The sequence below is a fragment of the Giraffa tippelskirchi genome, chromosome 4, assembly GCF_054371585.1.
Source record: "Giraffa tippelskirchi isolate mGirTip1 chromosome 4, T2T-mGirTip1v1.2.pri, whole genome shotgun sequence".
NCBI classification, from domain to species: Eukaryota; Metazoa; Chordata; class Mammalia; order Artiodactyla; family Giraffidae; genus Giraffa; species Giraffa tippelskirchi.
The window spans coordinates 20,235,718-20,256,987 of record NC_137278.1 but is presented as its reverse complement, the minus strand read 5'-3'; the positions used below and the strand labels follow the sequence as shown (position 1 = coordinate 20,256,987).

The 21,270-nt window shown below is 44.8% G+C and overlaps 1 protein-coding gene across 4 annotated transcripts in view; it reads right to left on the bottom strand.

Annotated features, from left to right (window-relative positions):
- Positions 1–21,270, bottom strand: part of LPIN1 (lipin 1) — a 373,872-nt gene that overhangs the window by 105,281 nt on the left and 247,321 nt on the right. The gene's annotated exons all lie outside the window — the stretch shown is intronic.

Sequence of the window (21,270 nt, the reverse complement as noted above, 5' to 3'; positions counted from 1 at the left end):
GAAGGCATATGGTCTGGGGACCATGATAGTTGGGAATACCCTGGGATCAGTCAGAGATGCTCTCAAGGCCATAGAAGGCATTCCTGTCCTCTTGGTCATCGACTCAATAATAAAATGGGTTATTGCTGCTCTGGACAAATTTGGAGGTGAGAACATGGTGAAAAGCAAGGAAAACGTCCAAGGCCACTTCCTCCCGGGGTATATGCTTTGACGTCCAAGTTGGCCAGGTTGATGGAATAGCAACCCTTGAAGCATGCTGTCTGTGACACGGATGAACTCCTCCTTCACTTCTTGAATGTTTCAAGATGTATCTTTATAGCAACAAACTAAAATGAAGATTAATGGGCAGAGGGAAACCCAGAGCCAAATCTAACCCCAACAGGAACCAAGCAGCGGAGCACGGAGGAGCCGCCCCGAGAGCTCAGCTGGGAGGCTGCCCAGATGATCAGTCAGCAATGGAAAGAATCCATCTCCCCTGGCAGGAACTGCCTCCCTCTCACCTCCCAAGAAAGAGACGCATTTCCTAGAATAGAGGCAAAATCTCCCCAGGTCCAAGGTCACAGACACCTCTGCCCAGCTTTGCTTCCGTTTACACACAAGGAAATAAGGACACTGATGCAGTCTAACTGAAGATGAAATGGAGGTGGTCCAAGTGTAAGTTGGGGCCAAGAAGGTTCTTTTCCAAATCTGGTCTCAGAGTTTCGGGTTTCTCCGTTGATTTAGCCCAAGTTCTCAATGAAAAGAAGCCTGGAGGTGGGAGAGGTGGAAAATCAGAGATGAAGCAAGCAGAGTATAAGATGAGACTCAAGAGAGCAAGCTTTGCAGTCAGATTACACAGGCTTCAGAACCCAGATGCGCTGATAATGACTATGTGATCTTAAGCAAGTAACTTAACCTCTCTGAGCCTCGGTCTCCTGTGCAGCAAGAGCGAGCCTGACATTCTCTTCCCCACCAAGCGATTGTGCAGATTACATGAGATAACATATGCAAAGGTGCATAACACAGCCTTGATACATAGTAGGTGTGAGCCAAGTGTTAGTCTCCTTCCTTTCCAAATTACCTTTTTAGAATTGCTGAAGGCATTCACAACGAACAGCACTGCTGAGATGGGTGTCTTCAATTATCCTTTATAGAGAATTTAAAACATATGGGAGGAAGATATTGATCCCCATCTGCCAAAATTATTTCTGTGGAAGGAAAATTCAGACTCACTCCAGATCCATACTGTACTCTCAGTTGCAGGTGTGCTTAGCAAGACTTTGACACAGTTAACTTGAGTATATTCATTAGGACATAAATAGAATTCGGGGAGCCACTTCATTCAGGTTAGAGCTGTGAGTAGCACCCTCTTCTGTAGAATCACTCCACTGGGTATGTATCAACACGTTGGAAAATGTCAGATTGAGGAGAGGAAGTTTTCTCTCTGGAATGTGAACACCTGGTGTGAGAAAATCGAACAGAAAGGTGATGGCAGAGAAAGAGACTAATTCTAATTCTTTCTGTATAATATAACCAAGTGACACTGCGCGAAGCAATAGATCTTCCTTTTAACATTTTTATCTGGTACATATTAAATGGCTTTTCATAATAATCTGTGGGGCATATTTGCATTGAAATATCTTCTCAGATGCGCATAAGTAAAGAATATTAAAAACCTCCTAACAACATGCAACTCTGTCTGCTAGAGAGACTGTGAAGTCACAGTGGGGTCAGAGAGAAAATCAATAATTACTTTCTATTCTGTGCCTGCCACAGTGTTTGGCTCTTAGAGACGTGTCACTTGAACTTCACGGTACCTTTGAAACCGTTTACCACAGATTGGGACTTGAACCCATGTGCTGGGACTCGAACCCAGCCAAAATCCAGTCTGGGACTCGATTCCACCATGGTTGGGACTCAGTCAGTTCAGTTCAGTCACTCAGTCATGTCCGACTCTTTGCAACCCCATGGACTGCAGCACGCCAGGCCTCCCTGTTCCATCATCACCTCCCACAGCCTGCTCAAACTGATGTCCATCGAGTCGGTGATGCCATCAAACCATCTCATCCTCTGTCGTCCCCTTCTCCTCTTGCCCTTAATCTTTCCCAGAATCAGGGTCTTTTCCAAGGAGTAAGATCTTCACATCAGGTGGCCAAAGATGGGAGTTTCAGCTTCAGCATCAGCCCTTCCAGTGAATATTCAGGACTGATTTCCTTTAGGATGGATTGGTTGGATCTCTTTGCAGGCCAAGGGACTCCCAAGAGTCTTCTCCAACACCACAGTTTAAAAGCATCAATTCTTTGGCGCTCAGCTTTCTTTATGGTCCAACTCTCACATCTGCACATGACTACTGGAAAAACCATAGCTTTAAATAGACAAGTCTTTGTCAGCAAAGTGATGTCTCTGCTTTTTAAAATGCTGTCGAGGTTGGTCATAGCTTTCCTTCCAAGGAGCAAACGTCTTTTAATTTCATGGCTTCAGTCACCATCTGCAGTGATTTTGGAGCCCCCCCCAAAAAAAGTCTGTCACTGTTTCCATTGTTTCCCCATTTATTTGCCATGAAGTGATAGGACTAGATGCCATGATCTGTTTTTTGAATGTTGAATTTTAAGCCAGCTTTTTCACTCTCCTCTTTCACTTTCATCAAGAGGATCTTCAGTTCCTCTTCCAGGAGGAAGGGCAGGCACCCTTCCTGCCATAAGGGTGATGTTATCTGCATATCTGAGGTTATTGATATTTCTCCCTGCAATCTTGATTTCAGCTTGTGCTTCATCCAGCCTGGCATTTTGCATGATGTACTCCGCATATAAGTTAAATAAGCAGGATGACAATATACAGCTTTGACATACGTTGACGTAAAGGAGGAAAGGAAAGATATACCCATTTGAATGCTGAGTTCCAAAGAATAGCAAGGAGAGATAAGAAAGCCTTCCTCAGTGATCAATGCAAAGAAATAGAGGAAAACAATCGAATGGGAAAGACTAGAGATCTCTTCAAGAAAATTAGAGATACCAAGGGAACATTTCATGCAAAGATGGGCACAAATAAGGACAAAAATGGTATGGACCTAACAGAAGCAGAAGATATTAAGAAGAGGTGGAAAGAATACACAGAAGAACTATACAAAAAATATCTTTATGACCCAGATAACTATGAGGGTGTGATCACTCACCTAGAGCCAGACATCTTGGCATATGAAGTCAAGTGGGCCTCAGGAAACATCACTATGAATAAAGCTAGTGGAGGTGATGGAATTCCAGTTGAGCTATTTCAAATCCTAAAAGATGATGCTGTGAAAGTGCTGCACTCAATATTCCAGCAAATTTGGAAAACTCAGTGTGGCCACAGGACTGGAAAAGATCAGTTCTCATTTCAATATCAAAGATGGGCAATGCCAAAGAATGTTCAAACTACCGCACAATTGCATTCATTTCACACACTAGTTAAGTAATGCTCAAAATTCTCCAAGACAGGCTTCAACAGTACGTGAACCATGAACTTCCAGATGTTCAAGCTGGATTTAGAAAAGGCAGAGGAACCAGAGATCAATCAACCAGAGATCATCAAAAATGCAATAGAATTCCAGAAAAACATCTACTCCTGCTTTATGGATTATGCCAAAGCTTTTGGCTATGTAGATCACAACAAACTGTGGAAAATTCTTCAAGAGATGGGAATACCAGATCACCTTACCTGCCTCCTGAGAAATCTGTATGCAGGTCAAGAAGCAACAGTTAGAACCAGACATGGAACAACAGATTGGTTCCAAATTGGCTGGGACTCAAACCCAAACAAAACCTTGCTTAGGGTTCAAACCCAGCCAAAATTCTGCTTGGGACTTGAATTCACATGGCTGGGACTCAAACCCAGCCAAAACCCATGTTACCTGGTTTCAGGACCTAATGAAGTTCAGGTTCTAAATGTCTCATCACAGAAGGACTTCAGTGAGGGACAAAGTGATAGGTAAGAAGTGGATTTATTCAGATTCAGAGAGAAGCACACTCCACAGACAGAGTGTGGGCCATCACAGAGGGTGAGTGTAGCCATGAAATGGGGCGTGGTTAGTTTTTATAGGCTGGGTAATTTCATATACTAATGAGTGGGAGGATTATTCCAACTTTTTTTGGAAGGGGGCGAAGATTTCCAGGATTTGGGCCACCACCCACTCCTTGGTCTTTTAACAGTGCCTTGGAACTGTCATGGCACCTCTGGGTGAGTCATTTCATTTGCTGACTGAGAATCAAGGTCTAGTTTTGTCTGCCATCTTGATCCCATTTGATTCTAATTGTTTATGTTATGTCCTTGGGCTATGTCATTCTTTCAAAAGTTGTGCCCTGCCCCTTTCTCTCCTGTTACAGTTTGTGAGGTCAGAGTTACCATTTCATTTGAGAGATAAGGAATCCAATGAGAGTAACTAAGCAGGAAATGACAAGAATCAGATCAGAGCCCACGTGTCTAACTCCAAAGTCTAGCCTTTTCCACGGTCGCACACTGCCTTTCCAAGGACCTCACATGGGTCTAATTCACCCTTTCACTCACCTTATAGGGGCTTCCCTGGTGGCTCAGACAGTAAAGCTTCTGCCTGCAATGCAGGAGACCCAGGTTTGATCCCTGGGTCGGGAAGATCCCTTGGAAAAGGAAATGGCAACCCACTCCTATATTCTTGCCTAGAGAATCCCGTGGACAGAGGAGCCTGGTGAGCTACTGTCCATAGGGTCGGACAGAGTCAGACACAACTGAAGAGACTTAGCATGCATGCATGCATTGGAGAAGGAAATGGGTTGCCGTACTCCCCTCCAGGGGATCTTCCTGACCCAGGGATTGAACCCACATCTTTTATGTCCCATGCATTGGCAAGTGGGGGTTCTTTATCACCAGCACCACCTGGGAAGCCTTAGAGGCCATGCAACCCACTCCAGTATTCTTGCCTGAGAAATCCTGTGGGCAGTGGAGCCTGGTGGGCTGCAGTCCATGGAATTGCGGAGAGTTGAATACGACTGCGTGACTAAAACACACAATCCTACATCCATATTTACAGGGGGCGAGACAGTCCCAAAGAGGGGCATGACTAGCCCCCTAGGTCACCTGGGAGAGGGGGTGTCAAAGACAGAGAGAGCTGGGACTCCCGGTCCAGTGCTCGCTACCAGGAGCACACACCTCTTCCTATAGAGAGTGTGAATTCCTCTGCCTGGGCTTTGAGGCATCAAAATGCAGGGAAGGAATGAAAGCTGGGGAAGGGGTTCCTGTTGACCCTGTAAGGAACCTTCCCCACCCTGACATGATGCTCAGTCCCTCCTCACACTAGAGAGTGGGCTGAATGGTGCCTCCCAAAATAACATGTCCACACTCTAATCCCGGGACCACTAAGTAACACTTTCTATGACTAAAGAGAGAGCATCACTTTATATGGCAAAGGAAGGGATTAAGCTCAGGATCATGAGAGCAAAAGCTCACTTTGGATCATCACACTGGGTCCCCCATGCTATCACATAACTCCTTATATTATAAGAGAGAAACAGGGAATTTTGAGAACAACTAGGGGATGGCCACTTGACCATGGAGGCAGAGAATAGAGTGATGAAACCATAAGTCAAGAAATGCCTGGGGCCACCAGAAGCTGGAAGATATAAGAACTGGCTTCTCCCCAGAACCTCCAAACAGAGCAGGGCCCTGTCTACACCTCGACTTAAGTTCAGCTCAGTGAACATGACTTCAGACTCTAGCCTCCAGAAATATGAGAACACGTTTCTGTTGTTTTGTGCTAACATGTTACAGCAGCCCAAGGAAACCAATAGCCCCTTAACTGAGAGCCTGTCGCTGTCTTCATGGCTCTTCCCTGACTCTTCCCTTGACTTGATGGCCTCAGACCCTCCTACTCCTGCATGCATCCTCCTTCCCACCCTTCAGCTCTGCCCTCAGCTCAGACACCCCTTCAGCTCACACGTTCTTCCCTCCTCCTTTCTGCTCATCCTTCCCAGGTCTTCCCATCCCCAGAATCTCCCTTCCCATAAGCACCCCTTCATGACACTCCCCCATCATCTGCCAGGACCACAAGGGGCTGAAGCCTCTCCCAGAAGCACCACACATCTTCATTAGGACCCTAATGATCACTTCTATCTGGAACCACAACAGTTCTTCAGCCTGCCTCAGGGGTGGCCTTGATGGATGACACCCAGCTGCCTCCCCAGGTGCCATCACCTCCTTGGGCTGAGTGTTTTGAATGAAAGAAAGTGTGAGGGAATTGCTAGTGGGAGGAACCTGGGCTTGGCCAGAGTGGGGCCTGAAGCTCCCTTTTTTAAAGTCAGCAAGCCACGACAAGCCTAGACAGTGTATTAAAAAGCAGAGACATCACTTTGCCAACAAAGGTTCTATAGTCAAAGCTATGGTTTTTCCAGTAGTCATGTATGGATGTGAGAGTTGAACCATAAAAAAAAGCTGAGCACCAAAGAAATGATGCCTTTGAACTCTAGAGCTAGAGAAGACTCTCGAGAGTCCCTTGGACAGCAAGGAGATCAAACCAGTCAACCCTAAAGGAAATCAACGTTGAATATTCATTGGAAGGACTGATGCTGAAGTTGAAGCTCCAATACTCTGGCCACCTGATCCAAAAGGTGACTCACTGGAAAAGACTCTGATGCAGGGAAAGATTGAGGGCAGGAGGAGAAGGGGGCAACAGAGGATGAGATGGTTAGATAGAATCCCTGACTCAATAGGTATGAATTTGAGTAAACTCCAGGAGATAGTGGAGGATGGAGGAGACAGTCATGCTGTAGTACATGGGGTCACAAAGAGTTGGACATGACTTAGTCACTGAACAACACAAGAGCTATTTCTAGCTATTGGGAGGAGGCACTCTCATTAGCAAGGTCATTCTGCCCAAGCAAATCAGGCCAGAGGGAACCGGACAGGCTTGCCAAGAAAACACAGGACACCTAGCTAATTTTGAATCATAGATAAACCACAAATCAGTATGTCCCAAGCAATATTTGACACATCTCCATGTGTGCCCAGTCGCTCAGTCGTGTCCAATTCTTTGCGACTCCATGGACTATACCCACCAGGTTCTTCTGTCCATGGAATTTTTCAGGCAAGAATACTGGAATGGGTTGCCATTTCTTTCTCCAGAAGGTCTTCCCGACCCAGCAATCGAACCTACTTCTCTTGCATCTCCTGCATGGCAGGTGTATTCTTTACCACTGTGCCCCCTGGGAAGCCCTTTGACACATAGTGATACTAAAAATGTATTCATTTTATTATCTTAAATTCAGATTTTAACTGGGCGTACTGTATTTTTATTTGCTAAATCCAGCAACCCTCGACCTGACCTAGGTCTCCAACTGGTGGCTCTGGATAGTGTCCTTTGCTTGTGACATCACAGCCTCTGTCAGGCCACTGAGAGCTGTCCTTGGATAGAAGCCACATAGTCTCTGGCATTCCAGGTCCTTGCTAGAGTTCTAGGAACCTCAGGCAGAGCAAAAGAACTGGTGTGCTGAAGTTGAAGAGGCACCGAAGATGGCTCAGAGAAGCAATGGGTTCAATTCAGCCCACATGTGCTCTGCCAGGCGCTGCCAGTGCAGAGCTGAGAAAAACACAGCCTCTGTCCTGAGGGTGCAATGAGGAAACTACAGGATTTTCCTAATTTCCTACCCTAATTACCCTGGACTCACCCCCAGTCACTGCTGCCTAGTCTTCTCTGCACCTCCTCCCAACTCTTGAAACCAGCTACTAATCCCTGACCCTCCTTCACCTGCGGCATCCCACTTGCCAATCAGCACTTCCCTTTGCTGCTCTCCACATCTTGCCCTCATCATGTCCACTCTGGACAAGTGCCCTGTAGAAACTCACTCTATTTCAGGTCACATCCCACCCCACCACCACCTTTCTGGATCTGGGTCATCGGAGACATCCGAGACATGGAGCAGCTCTGCTTGCTGCTTTGCCTGCCTCCCCTTTGCCTACCCAGTAAAGACTGAACCCATCGGCATGGCCCTGAGAAACCTCTGAGGTCTGCCTGGTCCTGCCTTGCCTCCCACCAGCCTGCACTAAGCACCCAGTGCTGCAGGAACAAGGGATGCTGAGCTGTTTTGTAGAAATTAAGATTCCTTCCTCCTACTTGTCTGTCTTTGGAATCTGGGACTCAGAAAACTGAGATGGAAAAAGCTTAGGTAATCTTTCATTTGGCTTCCCTGGGGGCTCAGATGGTAAAGAATCCATCTGCAATACAGGAAACCCAGGTTCCATCCCTGGGTTGGGAAGACCATCTGGAGAATGGAGTGGCAACCCACTGCAGCATTCTTGCCTGGAAAATCCCATGGACAGAGGGGCCTGGTGGGCTACAGTCCATGGGGCCGCATGCCTGAGTGACTCACACACATACACACCACCTTTTGTTAACCAGCTTAGCTCCTCCTTTATCTCTAGGAGGTGTCTATGATGCATACACCCCAGATGTTTCTCCCCAACAATCAAGATTCCAGGGCTTTGATCCTACCTCGGTGAGCCAGGGCTGGGCAAAGTGGAGCCCCCAGGACAGCTTGGGGCTGAGTTGCAAAGCTGAGCAACCCAACCCTGGAGCTTGTGCCTTCAGCTCCTCTACCCTCCAGAGCCCTTAGTGATCCTTACCAGGGATGTCTGTGTACAGAGGAGGATCAGCAGAAGAATCCACATTCTGCTTCCTAAGCCTGTGGCTGTATGTCTCTCCTCTCTCTGAGGTTATACTGAAGCTCTGCAGACCCCAACTCTTCCCAGGGTTCCCCTCAATCTCCTCATCTTCCCACCAGTATTAAGGTAAGCCAACTACTGTAAGTTACAAACCCCCAATCTCTGGCTTAACCCAGCGAGGGTCTGTTCATTGCTCATTTCCATCTGAAGAACTCTTCTCCATGCAGTCATTCAGGGACCCCAAACTCCTCATCTCGTGGCTCCACCCTTTCCTAGGTACTTCAGTTCTTTCCGTACAGAAGGTAAACAAGGTGATGATTATATGTGCAAGGTTTTTATGAGCCAGGTTTGCAAATGGCTTAGGTAATGAACATTGGGCTATCTCCTCCAGCCCCCCAACCAAGACTAAAGGATATACAGTAAGTCCCCTACTTGAAGGAATCTTCAAGTTGCAAACTGTCAAAGATACAAACATGTGTTGCTATGTCCTATTCTGTAAGTTGGTTCACATGTCCGGCACACTTTGTCACATTCGTACAAGTGGATGTGCTTTTGTGTACTTTCCAGTACCATGTAGAGTGCAGTAGTACAGTGCCGATCGGCACCCCCAGTATCTCCACAAGGAAATGCCCTTCTCTCTTGACACAGTGCTTCTGCCCAGCGAGGAGCCCTGCTGTGATGGTGGATTCACTTGGAAATAGAAGCAGAGGGTGTATTTGAACCTGAGAGCATGATTGCAAAGCACTGGTCTTAGCATCAGAACACGCCCTTCCACTTTCTAGCATCCATAAAATGTTATTTCTCTTCCTTCTATAAACTTCATGCCCAAATCTATAAAGTGTGGCCAAAAATATTAGACCATACAAAGCATTTGTGAGATTAATAAGAGAATCTATGCAAAATCAACTACCCCAGGACCTGGCATGGAAAATTTCCTCACTTGGTGCTGGGCGAGTCCAAGTCTGTCTTTGGCGTCTGCTTGATCCATGTAAAAACACCGACTTCTTTGACTATAAATTTGTGGGCTGGGACACTCAGACATGACATACTATCAAGAGCTGATCAAATAGAAATGAATTAGCAAGCTGGAGAATTCAATACCATCACTGTTTTACTTTCTCTGTAAGAAAACTTTGGAAATGTTTTCCTTTAGTATTAAGCCACTTGATCTCGACTCAGAATTCCAGGGCCTCAGTCGCCCTGGACTCGTGTGGTTTGCATGAGTTGGACTAGGATCTGATACTGGGATCTGGCATTTCCTTCTGGTGGGCCTTTGAAGGCTGAATGAGACTTGGCTGGCTTGAGCTGGAGGTTCTTCCAGGCTTCAGGCATCCCACTAAAGGTACAGCTCTTGTGAGCAGAGGTTAACTGGGCAGGAAAAGAGATGGGATGGGTTTGAGACGCCTGCCTCCTGCCTCATGATCTGAAACCAAACCAGTATAAACCTACAATATAATCGGAGCACTGAGAGGCTCTCAGAATTGAATCCACTCTATCCAGACTCAGGAAGGAGGGCTGGGAGGTCAGACGGGTCATTGTAAACACTACCTAGTCCTCAGCTGAGGTCCCTGAACCCCGTCCTGGGAAGCAGGACAGCAGTTAGTGGGGAATAATACGATTGTGTGCACAGCAGTGAAGATCATGGGTTTTGCAGCCAGCACATCAGCATTGAAATTCTGGTTTGCTCATTCTTTGCTGAGTGAATGGATGCAAGCTGCTTATCTAACCCTTCTGTGACTGAGTATTTCCATCTCTAAAATGGAGATCAAAAAAGGACCTACATCATCATATTACTGTGAGGATTAGATGAAAGAAAGCAGCTGAACAACAACAAAAGCTGGGGGTGAGGTCAGCTACTGACCAAACCTGCAGCCATGTGGCTACCACACATTTTTAGCCCACAGAGAACTGGGGTGGCTGATGGAGGAGACACACAAGCCCCGGGGATCCCTATGTGAAAGGAGAGATGGGAGGTAGAGTTTGAGTGGGTCGCATGGTGAGGAGGTCCACTGGTGGTCAGTGCTCAGGACAGAGATCCTGGGGTCCCCTCTGCTGCCACCATGCACCCGCCTATCCTCAGACAGTGGAACAAGAATACTAAACTCTCAAGACTGGGAGGCTGAGATTTCCCTTATGGTCCAGTGCTTAAGAATCCACCTGCCAAGGCAGGGGACATGGGTTTGATACCTGGTCCAGGAAGATTCCACATGCTGCAGAGCAACTAAGCCCATGAACCACAACTACTAAGCCTGTGCTACAACTATAGAAGCCCATGAGCCCTGGAGCCCATACTCTGCAACAAGAGAACTCACTGCAATGAGAAGCCCACACACCACAACTAGAGAGTAGCCCCCACTCACCACAACTAGAGAAAAGCCCCAGAGCAGCAACAAACAGCCCGTGCACCAGAGCATAGACCCAGTGTGGCCAAAAATAAACTAATGAATTAATTTTAAAAATTACTTCATGGCAAATAGATGGGGAAACAATGGAAACAAATGACAGATTTTATTTTCTTGGGCTCCAAAATCACTGCAGATGATAACTGCAGCCATGAAATTAAAAGATGCTTGCTCTTTGGAAGAAAAGTTATGATCAACCTAGATAGCATATTAAAAAGCAGAGACATTGCTTTGCCAACAAACGTCTGTACAGTCAAAACTATGATTTTTCCAGTAGTCATGCATGGATGAGAGAGTTGGACCAGAAAGAATACTGAACACTGAAGAACTAATGTTTTGAGCTGTGGTGTTAGAGAAAACTCTTGAGAGTCCCTTGGACTGCAAGGAGATCAAACCAATCCTAAAGAAAATCAGTCCTGAATATTCATTGGAAGGACTGATGCTGAAGCTGAATCTCCCATACTTTGGCCACCGAATGTGAAGATCTGACTCCTTGGAAAAGACCCTGATGCTGGGAAAGATTGAGGGCAGGAGGAGAAGGGGACGACAGAGGATGAGATGTTTGGATGGCATCAGCGACTCGATGGACATGAGTTTGAGCAAGCTCTAGGAGATGAAAATGGACAGGGAAGCCTGATGTGCTGCAGTCCATGGGGTCACAAAGAGTTGGACATGACTGAGCAACTCAAAAACAACAAATTAATAAAAACAAAGTGGCTTTACAATTAAAAACAAAAAAAGAGTGAAAGGCACCTGCAAGGAGGAAGTAGGGTATCCTGGGTGGGCTCTAAAGTAACATCATTTTGTTTTTGAAACCAAGGTCTCCCACATATAAGCTGTGCAACTTTGGAAAGGCATCTTACCTCTCTGAAACTCATTTTCTTATGTATAAAATGAGAGTAATAATACCTATGCCATAACTTGCTGTGACAGTTGCATTGGACAATGTTTCTTCCCCACACCTGATTCCACACCACAAATAATAATCAGCATCTACCAAAAGACATGATGCAGCAAGAAAAATAAGAGGGGAAACCATGAACAAGAAGGAAAGAGAAAAAGCGGGGGAAAGGCCAGTCCATATAACTGCCTTCTGTATGATCCTGGACAAGAGGTAAGCTACAGTTTTTGTTCTGAGTTCTCTAGCAGCCAAGGCAAAGAGATAAACCTGAGCAGTGACAGGATTAATGGTGCCCATAAGATGAAAATAGACCTGCTGTTCACAAATGAAGCATTTGCTATAAAGCTCTCAGCTTCTACTGAAAATGTTTGCAGCTACTATGAACTGCTACCACTGTGTGACTTCCAACACCATCATCACCATCACCATCATCCGTATCATCAGCACCACCACCACTATCATACCACCACCATCACCACCACCACCACCATCAGCAGTACCATCATCACCACCACCATCATCACCACTATCATCTGCACCATCATCATCACCACCACCATCACCACCACCATCAGCAGCAGCACCACCACCATCAGCACCACTATCATCAGCACCATCACCACCACCACTATCATCAGCACTATCATTAGCACCACCATCATCACCACACCATCACCACCACCACCATCATCACCACACCATCACCACCACCACCATCATCACCACCACCATCACCACCATTACCATCATTGTCACCAGCAACACATCACGATCGATCATCATCATCAAGATCAACTTACACTGTGTTTTTCAAAAAAAAATGTGAGCTCAATCTCATGGTCATGGTCAGAAGTTTTTAATAAAATAGAATAAAACAAAACATTTGGGGTATGATGACTGGTATTCAAGCATGTAACAGATTGTACCAAGGGAAAGGGGGTAAAGTGGAGCAATGGAAAAACCACAGACTTTGAACTTAGACCTGAGTTTGAAATTGACCATCTAGTTGCTGTGTGACCTTAGGTAAGCTATTAACTTCTCTGATGCTCAATTTTCTTAAATATTAAAAAGGAAAAAATGGCACCTAACTTTTACCTTTCTGATCCTCAAGTACCTGACTTGAAGGATGCTAATGAAAATTAAAAGAGAAAATCGGTAAAGCACCTGGCACATGACTGGTCTCATCTAAATGCAGTAGTTATTACTCTTGTTCTTCTAAGAGACACTTAAAGACATAAGTAGAACCAATGGCTGGAAGTTGCAGGAGAAAGCTGTCTGTGTAATGGGCATTTAGTCAAATGGAATGGCTCAAAAACAGAAGAGTCTGCCTTCTGCAGAATAAACTCCTACTTGGAAAGAGGCAGAACTGTATAAGGGAAAGACCATCAGAATTCTTTGAGAGAATCTTGCTCCCATTTCCAACCTGGATGAGCCAAAGAAGCCTTCCTCATTCCCCCATCGAGCTGCCACTTCCCCTCCCCGACTCCAGGGTAACCAACACCTAGACTCCTCTCACCATAAATTGGTGTTGCTGTTTTTAAACTCTACTAAATGGAACCATACAGTATGTAATCTTTTGAGTTTGGCATCTTTTACTCAGCATGTAGTATATGAAATATTCTTATATGCAAGTGTAGTTTATTCTCAATACATCTTTTTTTTTAATTCAGTTTGTGAGTTGTCACCTTGAAACAAAATGGCTCTCAGAACAAAATTTCCAAATGGCTAAACTTCTGTGATCACACCAAATGATGGCTGCGGTTCAAAAAAAAAAACCACTGGTTTGGTATTTTTGAATCACAAGATGAGTCACTAAGTTGCCCTGGAGCATAATACATAAAATGTGCACGTCCTTTATAATAAGTGAAATAAACTGAGCAGTAGCAGCCAACTGCTTACATAAAGGCAGGCATATATCAAAGCCTTAGAGGACTCCAAGAAGAAAGATTCAATTCGAATAAGGAGAGAATACACATTGCGCATGCAAATAGGTGAAAAAAGAACAGAGACTTCCTCTAGAGTCACCAACAGAGTTGTTAGAAACACTCAGGCGTGAAATAGTGAGAAGAATGCAGAAGTTCACGTCGTACAGAACTGGTACTGAGCTGCTAGCCTATGGCCCGTTAACAGTGTGATCTTGAACGTATTACTTCACTCTCTGAGTCTCAATTTCTTTATCTGCAAAATTAAAATAGCACCTATCTCTTAGGCTTGATTTAAAGATAAAATTCAATTCAATAATTGTGTGAGACAGAAAGTAGGTGCTTGTATGATTAAGAAATGAAAATGCCACCTCATATTCCTGACTCCAAACAAACTTGATTTTTTTGTTTCTATGTAAAGGGTACTAGGAGGGCTTCCCTAGAGGCTCAGTGGTTAAGAATCCGCCTGCCAAGGCAGGAGATGCAGGAGACTCGGATTTGATCTGTGGGTTGAGACGATCCTCTGGAGGAGGGCACGGCAACGCACTCCAGTATTCTTGCCTGGAGAATCCCATGGACAGGGGAGCCTGCCTGGCAGGGTATGGTCCATAGGGTCGCAAAGAGTCAGACATGACTGAAGTGACTGAGCACGCTCACAAAGGGTGCTAGGAGCTTTCTGAGGGTAGGACATGAACTTTATTTATCTAACAGTCCCAAGTGCCTAGCATTTCATACAAGAAATGTATATCAATTTGAAGCTTATTTATCACAAGGTACATGCGTGGTTGTGCTTATGCTTATGTATTTGGAAGGAAGACAGTGACACTAATAAACACTAGTTCTCAAAGTGACTGGCATCATGGCTCATGATGTCAGCCATGATGCCAGACATTTTGCAGATGGTAATGGACTATGATTTAATCTTCATAATAATGTTATGAAACAGAGTTTTACAGACCCAAAATAAAACTCAGAAAAATTAAGGTCGTATATCCAGCTAGTTTAGGATCAAGGTTGGGATCAGGTCCATCTATTTCCAAATGCCAGGTTCCTTCCACTCACCATAGTTTCTTACTATTTCTCACCATCTTCTGGACCCATTCATTAATTTAGTTATTTATTGCTTTATTCATTGACTCAATCCATCAACAAATATTTATCAAGTACCCACCATGTACCAGACTCTCTTTCAGGCATTTGCAATATTCTGACAGAAGGGAGATGAAGCCTCTACCCTCATGAAGATTACATCCCAGTTGAGAGAGGGTAATAAATAAATAAATAGGATTCAAATTGTTGATCTATGACGTATATAAATAGAGAAATACAATTCAGGGGCAGGAGCCTTCCTACAGGGGTGACATCTGAGCTGGGGCCTGAAAAACATCCTCTTATATGGATCCAGATGACATTTTCTCCTGCCCTTTCACATACTCTCTTTCAGAACTTGACCCACAAAGTATTCTAAGACATCCTCAGGCCTCCCATAGGGAGCAGTTTTGAAAGATGGATTTACAGATCAGTAGGAATGGATCCCAGCTTGCCTCCCTGCCAAAGCCCCGTCAGCACTGACAGATGGTTCCCATGGATTACCGCCTTCCTCTCTGTCTGGGAGGGGGTTTCCCACCCAAGGGGGCAGACAATCTACCAGAGGTGGATGATTACAAAGAATTGTCCAAACATTTTATGCAGCAACTGGCTCCTGTGGTTTTCACCCATGGGAATCCTTGGCTTACATTGTTTTGTCCTCCAACTTCTCTGTCCCATTAGGGAAAAGAGCCACCAGTGACAGGGGATCTACCGTACTCCAAGCCCGGCCCTTTACATACTTATCTGAAAATGTATTTACATATGAAACTCTGCACCTCATTTCCTTCTGTTTGGTGGTGCCATCTTATATTTGTTCGCAAACATAGCAGCTGACCTTTCCTCTAGGGAAGTATTCATTTGTAGATGAAGAGTTGGGCCCATCACAGATACATTCAAGGCAGCCCTCTCCCTACTAAGCTGGAGAAGGAAATGGCAACCCACTCTAGTATGCTTGCCTGGAAAATCCTATGGATGAAGGAGCCTGGTGGGCTACAGTCCATGGGGTCTCAAGAGCCAGACACGACTTAGCAACTAAACCAACCTCCCTACTAAGCATGCAATGTTGGGCTGTAGAAAACTACTGGGTCCAAACAAGGAGATGGAAGTATCTGGTCAAGGAGAAATAACATGAGCTTTGAAGTCAGACAGACCTGGATTCTAAACCTACCATCTTAACAATGTGATCTTTAAGGAATCACTTAATTTCTCCATCTGAAAAAATGAGGCTATTGAAATCTAGACAAGTTTGGAAGGAAAACCTTCCAAAGGAAAAGGACTGGTCCTAGCCCAAGCATATTGTGAAAAATGTGTCCAAAAAAAAAGAATGGCAAATGTAAGTACCTCGGAAATTTACTATAATCTAACATCTGGCAATCAGTTTTGTGACAATAATGACATGATTTTTTTCAGCCCACCAAATGTCCACCCATCTCTCAAGATGGAATCACACTGACCAAGCTCACTATAGTGATGAAAAAACAGAATACCAACTTTGAAAATGGTAAGGAGGATTAGAATTATGATAAAAACCTCAAGGTCATATCAGCATGACCAACACTTTCCCCCACTGGAAAGCACAGGGGAAGCCACACTATAATCAGGAGGTTGACTGGTGAACACGGAATCAGAACAAGAATTAGATGAAACGCCTCTTTCAAGGCATCAGGACACTGAAACCAAAACATTCACAGCCCCTCCCCCAGGACAGCACTGGTGAAGTTTACCTCCACACCTTCTGCTTCCTGGGGTCCTTTGTGACGGCCTCATTTTTTCCCTTAGAAATACTCACATGCTCAGTTGAGTTTCTTCAAATCCCTTAGACCCAAGGAACATTTTTTTCTGCTGAAAGTAGTATTGCATTGCCCTGTTCTGATCTCCTGAGGTTGATTTTATAATTTAGCTTTCTGGAAGCAACCTCAGTTGTATCCACAATATTTATCCGTAGATTTTCTAGAAATAGTAAATGTCGTAGATTTTGTATAGCATTTGGAACATAACAGAGGTTGGAGAAATTTTGATGATGATTTTATGTACTGGTCAGAATACACTTGGGCTCCAGATCAGGGAATGTATCAAAAGAATCAGCAGGAAATGTCAAGGACGGGGAATGGGTGAATCACAAATCGTGATCATTTCTTGATTCCTTCTGCAAATAGTAAATCCTATCTCTTTACCATGAGACTGGGCATGTGACTCAAGCTGAACCAGCCATAGGACCCCAGTCCTATAGTCACACAGACTGGCACAGAAATGAGGCATACGTCCAAAAGCGGCCTACGGGTGCCCTTTGCAAGTCCTTGTAAGACGGATGTGCTGCTGTGCTCTGGGGTTTTGCACTGGCTCAGAGTATAAGAAGATTAGCTTCCCTCATAGCTCAGTTGGTAAAGAATCTGCCTGCAATGCAGGAGACCCCGGTTTCATTCTTGGGCCAGGAAGATCCACTGGAGAAGGGATAGGCTACCCACTGCAGTATTCTTGGGCTTCCCTTGTGGTTCAGCTGGTAAAGAATCTACCTTCAGTGCGGGAGACCTGGGTTTAATCCCTGGGTTGGGAAGATGCCCTGGAAAAGGGAAAGGCTACCCACTCCAGCATTCTGGCCTGGAGAATTCCATAGACTGTATAGTCCAAGGGGTTGCAAAGAGTCGGACACGACTGAGCAACTTTCACTTTCAGAGTATAGGAAGAGGCCACATCCCTCTGGGTAAAAGATAGAGAATCCCCTGACAGAAGAGATAATTCCCACCATCCTGAGATGATGTATATTGTACAGCAGGAAATAGGGACTCAGAAAATGGGAGGATGGAGTTTCTTCTCATTTCTGGGGCTTCTCTTTGGGTTTATACTCTGAGGAGATAGATATATGCAGGGTGCTCCTGATGGGAAGTGAGACAGTGGTTGCTGCTACATCCAATTATCCAGAGCCAGACAGACAAAAACATCCTGGAAAAATCCATGTGGATAGGCCAGGGTCTGTATGCTGAGAGAGCAGGCATGGTACCTATTTGTGAGCTACTCTGTAACTCCCTAATTTTATTCCAGCGTTCACCTATGCTCTGAAAAAAATGGGGAGGGTTTGTAACCACCCAGAGCAGCATAAATGTCTAAGTATATTCAGGCTGCTATAACAAAGACCATAGACTGAGTGGCTTATAAACAACAGAAAGTCATTTCTCACAGTTCTGGAGGTTGGAATCTGAGATTAGGGTACCAGCATGGTCAGGTTCTCGTGACAGCCCTCTTTAGAGTACCAGACTGTTGACTTATGATGCTCCCATGACAGACAGAAGAGAGCACAAGCTCTCTTGTGACTCATAAAGGCATTAATCACATTCAAAAGGTCCCTGCCCTGGTTCAGTTCAGTTCAGTTCAGTTGCTCAGTCATGTCCAACTCTTTGTGACCCCATGGACTGCAGCACACCAGGCCTCCCTGTCCATCACCAACTCCCAGATTTTACTCAAACTCATGTGCATTGAGTCGGTGATGCCATCCAACCATCTGATCCTCTGTCATCCCTTTCTCCTCCTGCCCTCAATCTTTCCCAGCATCAGGGTCTTTTCCAATGAGTCAGTTCTTTGCATCAGGTGGCCAAAGTATGGGAGTTTCAGCTTCAGCATCAGTCCTTCCAATGAATATTCAGGATTGATTTCCTTTAGGATGGACTGGTTGGATCTCCTTGCTGTCCAAGGGACTCCCAAGAGTCTTCTCCAACATCACAGTTCAAAAGCACCAATTCTTCGGTGCTCAGCTTTCTTTATAGTCCAACTCTCACATCCATAATGACTACTGAAAAAACCATAGCTTTGACTAGACGGACCTTTGTTGGCAAAGTAATGTCTCTGCTTTTTAATATGCTGTCTAGGTTGGTCATAGCTTTTCTTCAGAGAAGCAAGCATCTTTTAATTTCATGGCTGCAATCACTATCTGCAGTGATCTTGGAGCCCCGAAAAATAAAGTCTGTCACTGTTTCCACTGTTTCCTCATCTATTTGCCATGAAGTGATGGGACCAAATGCCACAATCTTAGTTTTCTGAATGTTGAGCTTTAAGCCAACTTTTTCAATCTCTTCTTTCACTTTCTTCAAGAGGGTCTTTAGTTCTTCTTCACTTTCTGCCATAAGGGTGGTGTCATCTGCATATCTGAGATTTTTGATATTTCTCCTGGCAATCTTGATTCCAGCTTGTGCTTCATCTAGTCCAGCATTTCTCATGATGTACTCTGCATATAAGCTAAATAAGCAGGGTGACAATATACAGCCTTGACATACTCCTTTTCCTATTTGGAACCAGTCTGTTGTTCCATGTCCAGTTCTAACTGTTGCTTCTTGACCTGCATATAGATTTTTCTGTCCTGGTAATCCCATCTAATCCTAATTACCTCCTACAGTCTCACCTCTTAATACCTTCTCATGGGGGTGAGGAGAGTAAATTTCAACATATGAATTTTCAAGGAAGACAAACATTCCATTCATAACAATGAGTAAACAGTAAGCAGCAGCCTCGAGGCAGCCCTGAAGCCTTAGCAATCAGGATAAGCGACTGGTTGAGTGGCTTAGACAGAAAAGAATCTCCCTACAATGCAGGAGATACAAGTTCAACCCCTGGGTCTGGAAGATCCCCTGGAGAAGAGAATGGCTACCCACTCCAGCTTTCTTGCCTGGAGAATTCCATAGACAGAAGAGCCTGACAGACTACAGTCCATGGGGTCGCAAAGAGTTGGACATGACTGAGTGACTAACACTTTCCAAGGGGAAAGTGTATCTTCCCACCAGCGGTGTGAATACCAAGGGCTGGCCTCACCCTCCAACCCTGAGCACCTCCACCCCCTGACACAGGCAAGCATAGATTCACCCTCCACTGACAACCCCAAAGGACTTGATGTTATGAAGCACTTGATATCTCTCTTCACTAGCTGCCTAATGTATAATGACACTCAATACATTTATGCAGATTGATTTGTGGCTCTGGCTCTCCCTTTCTATAGGGAATTTGGGGGCTTCTGATCTGGATGTCCTAAAAGGAAATCAGTCCTGAATATTCACTGGAAGGACTGATGCTGAAGCTGAAGCTCCAATACTTTGGCCACCTGATGCGAAGAACTGACTCATCGGAAAAGACCCTGATGCTGGGTAAGATTGAAGGTGGGAGGAGAAGGGGACAACAGACGATGAGATGGTTGGATGGCATCACCGACTCAATGAATATGAGTTTGAGCAAGCTCCAGGAGATGGTGAAGGGTGGGGAAGCCTGGCTTTCTGCAGTCCATGGGGCCACAAAGAGTCAGACAAGACCGAGGGACTGAACTGATATGGATGTCACAGCCTAAAAGCAAACAGAATCTATGAGCCTAGAAACGAATCCTGATATAATCTCATCACACTGGGAAAGGCAAAGTGTTTCTTTAAGTAAAGAGGATGTAATAAGAAGCAGAATTACTTCCCAAAAAGGTCCAAAGAGCTCACGATGGGAGAGAAAATTCCCACACATGTTCTATGGGGTCCAAAGGAGGAGAATTGGAACCAATGGGTAGAAATTCTACCAAGATGGATTTTTAGCTCATCTCAAGGGGGAAAATGTGCAGATCCTTATACTTCATAATGAAGAGCAAAGGATGACTCCCATTTTCCTTCCCAACTCATTTTGAATTCCTCCAAAATGCTCTAAAGAGCACAAATATAGGCTTATGAAGCTAACACAACCATACGGGGATCAGCACCACTAAGGACAGCTGTTATCCTGGGTAGGTACCTGCTGAGATCTTTACAGACCTCTTCTCATTTTATCTTCACAAGGACCCAAAGAGGTAGGTACCATTGTTGGCTTCATTTAAGGATAAGGGAACAACTTAGAAAGGTTAAGTAACTTGGCAAATCAACTCTAGTCTTAACTAGTAAATCATACTTTATACATGTTTTTTAAGGTTGTTTTCAGTGTATACAGCCACTTAATGACACACTACATGAAAAGGATTTACTACAGAGGCTCACCATGCTGTATTTTCCTGGGGTCCACCAGGAGTGCTGAATGATCCTCACCCAAGTGCAATGTATGTCAGGCTTCACGGAAGTCCCTCCACCGACTTCCAAGTACATTTCTTGTCAAATGTTTCTTTTGTTGCTTTGCACACTCATGTCCATAAGAATCTTGAACTGGAATTTTTTCAGAGATGGAATGAGAAAAGCAGAGCAAGAGAGAAATATGCAGAAAAGTCCTTGGCAGGACATTGGAAGCTACTAAAAGTTGGATAGAGAGGTGATGAGCAGAAATGTCTGAAGGTACAATTTGAGTCCAGATGGCCAGCTAGATTTTTCACATGAGA